Below are 12,173 nucleotides of genomic sequence, written 5' to 3'. Positions count from 1 at the left end.
AAAAAAAAAAAAAAAGAAAGAAAGAAAGAAAAGTATCAAAGGCTCTCCTCACGCCTCGGGCCGCGCAGGCGCCCGAGCTCGAGGGCCCCGTCCCGAAGCCGGCTGCCCAAAGCCGCGGCCCGGCCCGGCCCGGTCCGGCCGGAGGAGAAGAAGCCGCAAACTTTTCCCGGCTCGCACGTCGCGGAGTCCGGCCCGCCGCATTGTCTCCACGGCCTGAGCGCTGCGGGCCCGAGCGAGCCTTCCCGCACCGCCGCCGCGCTCTTTGTGTGTGTGCGTGTGTGTATGTGTGTGTGACTGTGTGCGCGCGTATGTGTGTGTGTGTGTGTGTGAGTGTGAACGTGTGTGTCTGTGTGTGTGTGTGTGTGTGCTGGCCGCGGCTGACAGGACGGTGGAGGGCTGGGCGCGCCGGCAGCTCCGTCCCCTCCCTGCGGCCGAGGACAGCGGCGAGCCCTTCTCGCCCGGGCCGCCTGCCCGCGGGGCACGAGCCGCCAGCCGCGGGCCCGCCGCCCCGGCCGCCCTCACCGCCCGCGCCCGCGCCCGCGCCGCCCTCGCCGCCCGCCGTGCTCCCTACCTCCGCAGCCCGCCGCGCAGCCCCGGCTCCCGCGTCTCAGCCCGGCTCGGCGGCCCGGCGCGCTCGCTCAAGAACCCGGGGGGAACGCGCTCCGCCCCCTCGGCCGGCGCCGTCCAATGAGCTCAGCCCGTGGGGAGGCGGGGCCGTCCAATCAGGTGTCCGGACGCCCGGCAAGGAGGCCAATAGAAAGACACTCCGGCTACACACCCGCCCTGATCCTCGAGGAGCGAACCGCTCAGAGCTCAGAGGTGGGACCTGATCCTGCCGCCCGGAGCAAGTCCAGTCCGGCCGGGCGGCGTCGCAGAGGGAGTAGGCCTGGGCAGGTCTGGAGCCTGACTGCCCTCATTGTAGGCAGGTGACGCGTGCTGGTGAGCTTCAGCAAGATCCCCGCCCTCAACCCAGACTGCTCTCTTGCAAGAGAGCTAGCTGCACACAGAGATTGGAACGTTATTAATCGACGTTATTAATTTTTTAAAGTTAAGGCGTCTCACATTAGATAACTGAACGCATAAGCAGACAGCGCTCAAATTGCTGTTTCTGCAGTCTCGGATATCTGTGTTCTTAAAGAATTAGCCAGAGCACCAGGTTTCTCAAACACATTAGTCTCTGTTCTGATAAAAATCCAAACCATTAGTGGCATAGCGATGATTTTTCTTTTCCTAAAGGAATATTGCATTTAGGACTTAAAAAGTGAGCCTTATGGCTAAGTTGCTGTTTTGAGATTGAATTCTGTGTAATTCAATCTGCTTTAACCCAATATCCTCTTCCCTGAGACTCCTGGGTGCTGGCATCAAAAGCTCATCACAGTATCCAGTTAAGAACCTTATTTCTAAAACAAAGTCGCACAAACTATATTCACTGAAACGGGTGAAATACCTGAATAGAAGAGTATAGATAGAGAGAATATATTTGTAAGATATCTCTGGCTGCCTATAAAAGGCCATTAGTTTAAAGATGGTGGTCAAACTTGCACTACATAGAAACTGCATAGCTACTTGATTATTTTATATAACCAGTGCGTGCTTGCTGTGAAAAAAAGCACCCTGACCAAGTCAACTTACAAGAGGAATACTTTGGGCTTGCAGTTCCACTGGGATGAGAGTTCATGATGACAGAGTTGGGGGCCAGGGTAGCAGGTGGCAGGTATGGCAGCAAGAACAGAAGCTGAGGGCTCACGTCTTAAGCCCCCAGCAGGAAGCAAAGAAAGGCAACTCAAAACAGCAAGCAACTTTATGTTCTCAAAGCCAACTTTCAGAGGAATACCTCCTCCAGTAGGGCCACACTTTCTAAGCCTCCCCAAACAGCATCACTAACTAGGGAATGAGGATTCAAACTTGAGACAATGGGAAGAAACACTTTATTCAAACTACTACAGCCAGAATTACTCAATTTTCATTTTCTATGAAATCAATAATTTGATTGACTTCCTTTCTGAAAGTGGACTATATGATGATGAAAAATATTTGGTAACACATTTGCATAATTTAGAATAAATCTTTTATTTATTTGTATACTTCAAAGAGCTGCCGTCCTCTATTTATTTTGGCAATAAACTGCTTTTAAAAATATTTGTACATGTGGCCTGTGCCTTTACATAAATTGTTCTGATGACACTGAAAGAATGATCTGTAAAGTGAAGCAAATGGAGGAGAGGGGGAAGGGAGAGAGAGAGAGAGAGAGAGAGAGAGAGAGAGAGAGAGAGAGAGAGAAGGAGAGAGAAAGTGCCAAACAAGAAAAAGTATTCTCTTACCACCCTTACTTTACAGAAACTCACTGTGACTAGCTTGAAGAGAAAGAAAGATAGCCAAGACTTAGTTTTTATCGAAAAGATCCAAGTTCTGGCCTAATTTGGGGCACCCTGGTTAATGGCTAACTCTGTAACAAGAGAACAATATGCCAGGTTCTCCCTGCCTCACTGCGTGCGATCTAGGCAAGATAGTTGTCAAGCACTTTGTTTTCTGTAAGATCCTGTGCCAAGTGCAATGCGGCTTAAAGTGTCTTGTTATTCTTCTCAACTTCACTGTCAAAAATACTTGCGCACTGGCAGCCAGTGAACGTTTCCTCAGTCTTCATGGTTTTTCCATCTACATATTTTTTGACCCATCAGTTTTCTCTTAAAATAGATAAAAATTAAGCTCCTACCTACAAATTCTGGAAAAACAAAACCCAGTACTTCTATTAGGTACTACAGCAGCAGCCCTCGGAGTTGCTCTGGAGGCTAAGGTGGGAGAGTCCTGTCACTCGGCATTTGAAGGAAGATTGGACTCATAGAATCAATCTCATTCCCCCTCATCTCTCTGTCCCTGTCTCTCTGCTCTTGCCTCCTTCCTTCCTTACTCCATCTCTCGCAAAAAACGAGAGCATTACTTCTCACAGGCTTGCCCTGTTTTTGTTTTTTTTTTCCCACCCCTACTTCCTCTTCTTTCGAAAATAGTTAAAAGACAAGAATGTCTTTGAAGAAGAATTATGAATGACAAAGCTTTAGAAACATTCTTTATTACTGATGGTTCTTAACATATGTCTCAAAAACAAGATGCATCATAATGGCCAAGGTAATTCTGTTCTATTCATAATCTTTAAAAATTCATGAAAATTTCAGTGTATACATATAGATTAATATACCCTGGGCCCGCTAATGTGCATAGCTTTGCATGGGAATTATAGCAGTGGTGTCAAATTTACACCCACACAATCAAGAACTGAATTACTTTTGTGATTAATTTCCAAAGAGGAAAGTAACAAGAATTTTTAGGTTTATGTCAATGTGTCATAATGTAACTTGTTAACTTAATTTCAAAACATTCAATCTAGTACAAAAGCTTAATTTTTAGTTCAAACAGACATGCATATGGTAACTCTAGAATGTGAAATTTACTAAATGTAATTCAATCCTCAGTTATTTCCAACTAGTTATATGTGTGTGTGTATGTGTGTATACACACACATTTCTGAGTGAAAGTGACTTAATATAAATATAAATGACTTAATATACCAAAGACAGTGTTTAGCAATGTCTCACTAATCTATGGAGTTACACAGTTATTATAGAGAGTGACTCTTTTCTAAGTTATCTGGGTAATACTCAAGTGCTGTATCATTTGCAGAGTGATATATTTTGTATGACAGTGACTTTCTCATCAATTATCTATTGTGATGGATATAACAGGAGAGTTAAAGTGTGAGGGAGAATGATTGGCTTTAACATATATTAAATGTTTACCATAAAAACTGAGACTTTCAGATTAGCAATAGCATTAATATGTAAATAAAGATCTTTTCTAAGCTGATTCACCTGTATGTAGTGTTATTACTAACCACAATATTTTGTGTAATTATTTCTCATTTAAGGTGCAATAGTCTTGAGACTGCACCATCACTTGAGCACAACAAACAACTGAATTCTGATTATTGAAATGCCTGTGTTTCTGTGGCTTGGACAAAGCCAACTTCCACATGACTTGTCTCCAATTCAGTAAATCCAGATCATTCATATGGAAATGATGTTGTTAGTAATAATGAAATAATATCTGGAGAGAGAATAGAAAAATAATTAGCTCTGTTTTTCTTTCTATTTCTGACATGGATGAAGGACAATTGCCTTTGTGAGGCAAAATACCAAATCCTTTAGCTCTCCTTTATGAAAATTACATTTCTTTCTGAATTCTTGAGTTTAATCATGCTGTTTTCTCACAGTTACTGTGTTTAAAAATATGTAGATAGATGGATGAATAGCATATTTTGAACTGTACATGGCACCTGAGTATGATGTGCTAAATGCAGCTCATGTACAGTGAGGACAATATTAAGGATCTTTCTGTAGTTCATCATAGTGGAATAGAAATCTTTCATGTCAGAGAACACTTCTCAAAAACTTTCTCAGATGGTCATGTAACTCTTTTGTCTGAATGTAAAATTCCCTCCTGGCAGGAAAAGGAAAGCTCAAAAGACTCAGGAAGTTCATGAAACTTACAAGACTCACAAGTCCCTCTGCTTATATAAGCAGTAAAACATTGCTATTAGAGAGGAGACTATTCTGTGAAATAGTTACTAGAACATTCACTGGGCAGGGAGTTCCATTGACCCAGCTTCCATGAGTCATCCTTCATGTTGGAGTGGCCTATTTGGTAATAAACTGCCTAATTTATCTAAGCTTGTCTTTGGTAAACCAAGCTAGATACTGGGAAATCATTTCTTTGGTCTGCTCTTGTTATTCTGTTTTCTCAATAGATGTTTGTTCTTGACTCCCCAGGGAGAAAATATCACACAATATAAATGATGCCTAAACAGACTGACAGAGGAACCAAAGATGAGTCCATGAGAAGTAATTGAGAGAAGAGACATCCAGTTGAGAATGATCTATCTGAGGCTGGCTTACATGGAGTGAGAATACCAATAGGGAAGTCATACTTGGTGTGGTAAGGGATGATGTGTCTCTTTACTATCCTAGCAGGTGGGCTTTTCTGTGATGCAGGAACCTGAGTCACCCATGTTCCTTAATAGTTCATCAAGCCAGCCTGGGGCGAAATGCTTTTTCAGTCTGTAATTGAAGCCCTTTCTGGGATAAATAGATGTTTGACCACATCTCCTGAAAGAAAGTACTGCAACAGGGAGTCAGAAAACACCAGAAATGAGAGACTAAAAAAAGGGTATTTGACCCATGGAAGGAGTTACAGAGACAAAGTGTGGAGCAGAGACTGAAGGAATAATGATCCAGAGACTGCCCCACCTGGGGATCCATCCCATATACAGTCACCAAACCTAGACACTATTGTGGATGCCAACAAGTGCTTTCTGACAGGAGCCTGATATAGTGTCTCCTGAGAGGCTCTGGCAGTGCCTGACAAAGACAGAGGTGGATGCTCGCAGCCAACTATTGGACTGAGCACAGGGTCCCCAATGGAGGAGCTAGAGAAAGGACCCAAGGAGCTGAAAGGGTTTGTAGCCCCTTAGGAAGAACAACAATATGAACTAACCAGTACCCCCAGAGCTCCCAGGGACTAAACCACCAACCAAAGAGTACATATGGTGGAACTCATAGATCCAACTGCATATGTAGCAGAGGATGGCTTTGTCGGTCATCAATAGGAGGAGAGGTCCTTGGTCCTGTGAAGGCTCTATGCCCCAATATAGGTGAATGCAAGGGCCAGGAAGTGGGTGGGTTGGTGAGCAGGGGGAGCAGAGGAGGGGATAGGGGGTTTTAGAGGGGAAACAAAGAAAGGGGATAACATTTGAAATGTAAATAAAGAGAAATCTAATTAAAAAAGAAAAAAGAAAAAGAAAAAGAGTATTAGAATCATTTTTGAAAGATTTTTTTTTTTTTTTTTTTTTTTTTTTTAAGGCAGGGCTTCTCTGTATAGACTTGGCTGGTCTCAGATTCACAGAGATCTACCTACCTCTATCTCTGAAGTGCTGAGATTAAAGGTGTGTGCTACCAACACCAGGCTCATTTTAAAAAGATTTTAAAGTGATTTAAAAAAACACACATTTTGCCTAATATTAACTTAGAACATTGCAGAACTTCAGCTTGCATTTTTCTTTCTGCATTTATAGCTTACTTACCTAGAAGTTACAAGCTGAAAATACCAAGCAACCATTTAAAATAGTTAACGGGATACCATCTGCCCTCCACATTAGCAGATCAATGTACATGAGATTGTGGAGGCAGTAGGAGGTTTCTATCGCAAGTGAGTGAAAACAGAATATTAGCTAAATATTTAAACTAGTTTATTATCACCACTTCAAACTCCACAGCCTCCAGGAAGTGAACATAAAGCTGGCTGACAAGAGGAGAAAGCAGAAGGGAACGAAGGACAGACAGATGAATGGAAGCTCAGCCTAACACAGAGAAGGGCTGTCAAGAAAACAACTAAAATGCATTAGACAAGAAATAGAAACAAGTAAATCTGTTCTAAACTGCAACCATCAAACTGAAACAATATGTTGGATGAAGTTACAGCAAGAGGAGATTTTCTAAAGTAAAAGAACTGTACCCATTGTACATAGTTGGTGATGAAGAGGATAGATAAAATAAAAATAAAATATAGTAGTGATTTCATTATTTAAATTTCATTTCCGTTCAAACAGCAAGTCTTGTAGAAACTAAAAGTGCTAATTATCGAGAGAATTTCCAGTTGGGGAAGTTTGTTGTACTTGATTAGAAGGGGGATGGAGATCTTGTTAGATTTCTGTAAGTATCATCTCAAGAAAAAGGTTTTCACATGAATTTATCAAAAAAATGAAGGGTATAATATATGTTGTAAAGCAATAACCATAGGATGGTAAAATATGAATGTGAGGAATATAGATGATAATTTTAAAAACACCAACATAATAGGTATTCAGTGAAATTATTTTATGTAGTTTGCAAGCAATTCATAATGAAAATTATGCATGGGTACACACACACACATACACACACGAGAGAGAGAGAGACACACACACATACACACATATGAGAGAGAGAGAGAGAAAGAGAGACAGACAGACAGACAGACAGACAACAACTATGTCCTTGGGCCCCAGAGATTTCAGGGCAAAATGATGATGGGGAAGTGTTTGCTAAATGCCTATTTGTTTTTTGATGAAGCAATTGTATCATTTAAAGCTGGTTGACACAGGATACAGGAAAACTCAATTGAAATTTTGCAAACTGTGAGCTTTATGGCTTGAGAAATGAATGAAAATTACAGAGAAGATTCTGTGGAAAGTTCCAAAAAGAATAAGAAATGTGGAACACAAGTGGTTTGAGGAATTGTCTTCTTTTGAGCTTTCAAGTTTGCAGATTTTCAAATAAAATTCATTGCTAATTCTCTGTGTACTGAGGGAGAATGCTGTAAAGTGTTTCAGGGTCTTGTGGGTACATTGGAATGAGTATGTGTTGGATAGAGGTAAGTCGGACTGTGTCTTGCATATTGTGATGTGAGTACTCAAAGGGCAAGCAAAATAAATAGCACTATGGAAACCAAGTAGTATGTGGGCGTGTCTGTCTGTATGTGTCTATGTGTGCATGAGACTAAGTTGAGTAAGCTCTGAGTCACTGCCAGTTGATAAGAAAGACGAGGGAAAATGAAGCAAGGCCAGGATGAGTAAAGAAGCATGGTGGAACTGTGAGATCTGCTGTCAACTGTGCTGTTCAGTCTTATTGTGTATAGCATATGCATTAGGTATAACATACCTGTATAACATACACCAGTTAGAGTCACGCACTGAAACTAGAATAGCTCTACCAAAGCATTCTCATTTGATCAAATCTCCCCAAAGTAGTGTAAAAATTAATACAGAGATAACGTTTCCCTTCCTATATTATTTTTTTCATTTAGAAAGCACCTTCATATGCATACTGACATTGACTTTCCAGAACTGTCTGTCATGATGAAGAGTCAGAGTCAAAGAATGACTAAACGCTCCTCTTTGTTTGTTTGTTTCTTTTTTTGCCTTAATGTTTATTTATTTATTGATCGATTTTTTACTTATTCACTTTATATCCCACTCACTGCCTACCTCCCACAATCCTTCTCCCAATTCTCCCTCTCCTGATTGCTGGGAATTGAACTCAGGACCTCTAGAAGAGCAATCAGTGCTCTTAACATCTCTCCAGCCCATGGTTTCAGTTCTTAATTTTAAAATATTTAATCGTTCTATCATTTGTTTTGTTTTCTATTGTGAAAGATGGGCTATTGGTTAAATAACCCTCCCAGACCATTAATAATTAATTACCTTTTATCTTTTGATGCTGGTAATTTCAACTGTATTTCAGATCAAGCTTCTTATTTTTATCATTAAGAAAACCTTTTTATTGGTTCTTTGTGAACTTCCCATCGTGCACTCTAATCCCACCCATCTCCCTCTCATGGTCCCCTCCCCTCATACCCACTCTCCACCCTTGCAACCTCCCCAAATAAAGAAGAATATCTTGTTGTGGGAAGTGTAGTGTGTCATACTTATTGCAATGACTCCCTGATCTGGTACGAGGCCTATGGCTTCTGCTACTCTATCAATACTGAATCTTCACTGGGACTCCTCTTGGATATCTTGTATCATGGAGAACCTGTAGTTTTGCATCTGTAGAACCTGCCTCTTCATGTATTTCAGTTGTTCATCTAAAGGATGGATATTGGGGTGATCCAATTCAAGCCCTGGATCTGGGCCTGAGAGGTATTGAAAAGGTCAGCTCAGGAACTTTGGGAAGGTCGTTGAACACTTGCCCCTCCGGAAGGAAGAGGCTAATTAACATTCCTCAGACCACAGGGGGGGAACTGACCTGCAGGTGGGGACACGTTCCACAGGACAGACTGTTGCCCACCTTCAGACAAGGGAAGTCCAACTGTAAAAGCTCACTGAACAAGCTATGTGGGGTCACCACCTCTCCTTCAGGTCTGGGACAACCCCAGTTCACTGGAACAATAAATTCCTCTTGCTTTTTGCATCGATCCAGGCTCCACGTGGTTCACTCAAGGGGTCCCCAGTAAGCTACGGCTCGAGAGAGTCTTACAGTATCTGAGCCGGTCAGGCCATGGGCTCTCCTGGCCTCACACCTTCAGAGCTGATTCACCCTAAACCCCTGTAACCAAGGTGAGCTCTATCCTGCTGCCCAGGTAAGGTACAGGACCCACTCTCCCAAGTGTTGCAGCTGGTGACAGACATGGCCAGTTCTCCCACTCTTATGACCCCGGGGCCAGCTCTCTTGCCTGCCATAGATGGTGAGGGATCAGTGTGCAGAGCTTTTGGGGCAGCCTTGAAGGAATTTGGCAGGAATTTGACATTGGGCTAGGACTCAGGAAGTAGGCTCAGATAAGAACATTAGCATTTGAGTTAATACAAAGTTCAAGGTAAACTCAAAAGGAATGTGCCTTTTGTCTTGGACATCCTGGTAAGCCCCTAGAAACAGTGATCACAGGATTTTGCTTATTGCCTTGTTTGTTCCTTGACTGTGTTTCTTGCCGTGTTCGTTCCTTGACCTAGAACTGACCTTATTCTTTGCATGTACTTAAAATGGTCTAAAAGCAGGCAGGAGAAAAAATAAGCCCACTTCAGCCTCAGCACTGGCTGGAGTCATATTATAGTGTTGTCTAATTGTTTTTTGTTTTTTTGTTTTTTTCCTTTTCAATCCTCTATCCCTCCTTTGAGACTCAGTTGACTGACTGAGCTGGCTTGGTCAGATCAGGGAGGGGAGAAGGCCATATCTCCCTCATTCGTGTTACTGCAAACTAGAGGCAAACTCAGCTCTCCTATACCCATGCCCATGGGAGCAGCTCACCTGCAACCCCCATATCCAGGACCATCTCTACTGTGCTACCCAGGGAAAGGTATAAGTCCCACTCTTCCAATTGCTGCAGCAGGTGAGGGGAAGGACCCAGCTCTTCTGCACTGATGACCACAGGGTCAGCTCTCCTGCCTGCCATAGGTGGCTTGGTATATCTCTTTCTTGTGTATGTCACAGCACGCATGGGAGACAAATAGTGAAGCCAGCTTTCCCACACGGAAGCCCTCAGGGGCCCGCACATCCATGCCCCTCCCACCAGAGTCAACTCTACTCTGCTGCCTATGCTGGGTGAAGGGCTGACTCTCTCTCGTGCTACTTCTAGTGAGGGGCAGGGACAGCTCTTCTGCTCTCATGCCCCCAGGGCTAGCTCTTCTAGGATGTTCTATGAGTGGGACCAGTTCTGCCCAGCCCTCAGATATCAATTTGTCTCCAGACGGCAACCCAGACAAGAGATGTCCATCTGGCCTTTGGTGGTAACAGAACGCTGCTGCTGCTGCAGGGCCATGGACCCAGATGTGGTCCTTGGTGACAGCATAGACCCCATCCCCACCCACCATGGTCCAAGGTGTCATCACTGACCACTCACATGAGATTGTCCGTCACTCCCACTGAACCTCCAGCTCTGCCTCTCTTCATTATGCCCACATCCTTCTGTTTCTTTCTCTTCTATTTCTCCACTGCTCACTTGCTCTTAGTAAGGGTGTCTGCTGAGGTTATCTCAGGAGTAGTCTATGCCCCACTTGTGCATTATCGTGCCAGGCATGGGTCATCTCAGGCTAGCTCCCTATCCAGGCCCCATGGCTCCGGTCTCCTCCTGCTTGCTTGGTCCTTGCCCAGCCCACCTGTGAAGGTCATGTGTCTCAGGTTCACTTACACCCAGGGCCTATGGTCCCAGGCAGAGTTCTTCCAGTCTCTGACTTGCTACCCATTCTGGGAGCTCATCTGGACCTGCTTGGTGCCTGACTGGTGGTCATCTTGGGCTCACTCTTTTCATAAAATGTTAGGCTACCAATCATTTAGATGCTTGTTAGGTCAGAACACTGGGCACAGACATAGCTTCTCTTCTCTCAGCCACATGTGACACAGCCGCCACATCTGCAATGCCTCTAGGGGCAGGAGTAATTTTGCTTTTTAATCTAGGAGAATTGGCTTGTGGCAAATCTATTCTTAATCACTGTTAAATATGTTTTCATATCACACTAATAAGGATCCCTTTATTACGTTCTCTCTTTTTTTCCTGATTTATTCCTCTGATAAACTTTTGGACTGTTTTCAGAATAAACTCTATTACACTCACTGTCCTAAGAATTTATCTGGGAGTTTTGGCAGATTATATTAACTTTATTTCCTTCCCATTCAGCAGTACATATGTTCTCTACATGAAAGCCTTTTAATTTCCTTCATCATGTTTTATATTTTTCATTGTTAGCAACATACAATTATTTTAAAGATTAATATTCTAATTGTGCATCATGAATATGTTTCACTACATTTTGGATGAAAGCTGTTTTAACAATATTATTGATTTTTGTATATTTATTTTGGATTTGATCACAACAATATAGTCAAATTGCTAAAGTCACTTTAATTCCTTTAGATTATTTAGGCAAATAAATACATTATTTTGAAAATTATGAATCTACTTTCCTGTTTTCTTAAATTAATGAATGTAACTTATGTTTCTGGTTATATTTGTGTATAAATGTTTTGCTTGACATGTCTAGAATATTTTTGAAATGGTAGTGATCAGTAATGGTAAAAACTGTTTTGTTTTGTTTTTTAAATTGGGGGGGGGCATTTCATTCAGAGCCTCTTTTTGTAAAATTGTTATTTTACACACGCAAACACAGAGAAAGAAAGGGAGGGAGGGGGGGAGAGGGAGAAGGAGAAGAAGAGGGAGAGAGAGCACACTATAAATACAACCCCACAGAGTTCATTTAGTGTTGTCATGTGTATATGTATCTTGGGATTGGATAATTTATCAGGATCTCATCCCTGGAGAAGACTGACTCTTCCTCTCTTCATGGCATTAATTGCTTGTAGCTTTTCATCAAGAGATGAAACCTTGTGAAGCTTTCCCCATGGCATGGTAATTGCTGTTGTCATTTCTCAGGATTTGTTTAAACCACCATATCTAAGTTGAAACTTCATGGGGACAGCTTTCCTGATAAATATAGGAGACACTATCTTGTAGCAGACATCCTGGTCCTCTGATACTTACCATCTTTCTGCCATTGTTCCCTTCCCTTGAGCCTTATGTGTAGGGGATGGGTTGTTCATGTATCAATTGGGGCTGAGCATACCACCATCCTCTCTCTCTCTCTCTCTCTCTCTCTCTCT

At 42.7% G+C, this 12,173-nt stretch overlaps 2 long non-coding RNA genes and 1 pseudogene across 2 annotated transcripts in view; 1 reads left to right on the top strand and 2 right to left on the bottom strand.

The window, feature by feature from the left end:
- LOC116088243 overlaps positions 1-658 on the bottom strand; it is a 16,040-nt gene extending 15,382 nt beyond the window's left edge. Inside the window, exon 1 of the long non-coding RNA XR_004117836.1 lies at positions 572-658. This is a non-coding gene — a long non-coding RNA (uncharacterized LOC116088243). The remainder of the gene's footprint in view (positions 1-571) is intronic.
- A 71-nt stretch (positions 659-729) lies between these two features.
- On the top strand, positions 730-6,621 carry LOC116088242. Its single transcript, XR_004117835.1, has 3 exons — positions 730-939; positions 4,821-4,986; positions 6,323-6,621. It is a non-coding gene; the product is annotated as an uncharacterized LOC116088242 (long non-coding RNA).
- Positions 6,622-10,829: 4,208 nt separating this feature from the next.
- On the bottom strand, positions 10,830-10,950 carry LOC116089644 (annotated as a pseudogene).
- Between the last annotated feature and the right edge of the window lie 1,223 nt (positions 10,951-12,173).

This window comes from Mastomys coucha, unplaced genomic scaffold (assembly GCF_008632895.1).
Source record: "Mastomys coucha isolate ucsf_1 unplaced genomic scaffold, UCSF_Mcou_1 pScaffold14, whole genome shotgun sequence".
Lineage (NCBI taxonomy): Eukaryota > Metazoa > Chordata > Mammalia > Rodentia > Muridae > Mastomys > Mastomys coucha.
The sequence above is the reverse complement of the archived record's forward strand: the minus strand, read 5'-3'. Positions and strand labels throughout refer to the sequence as shown.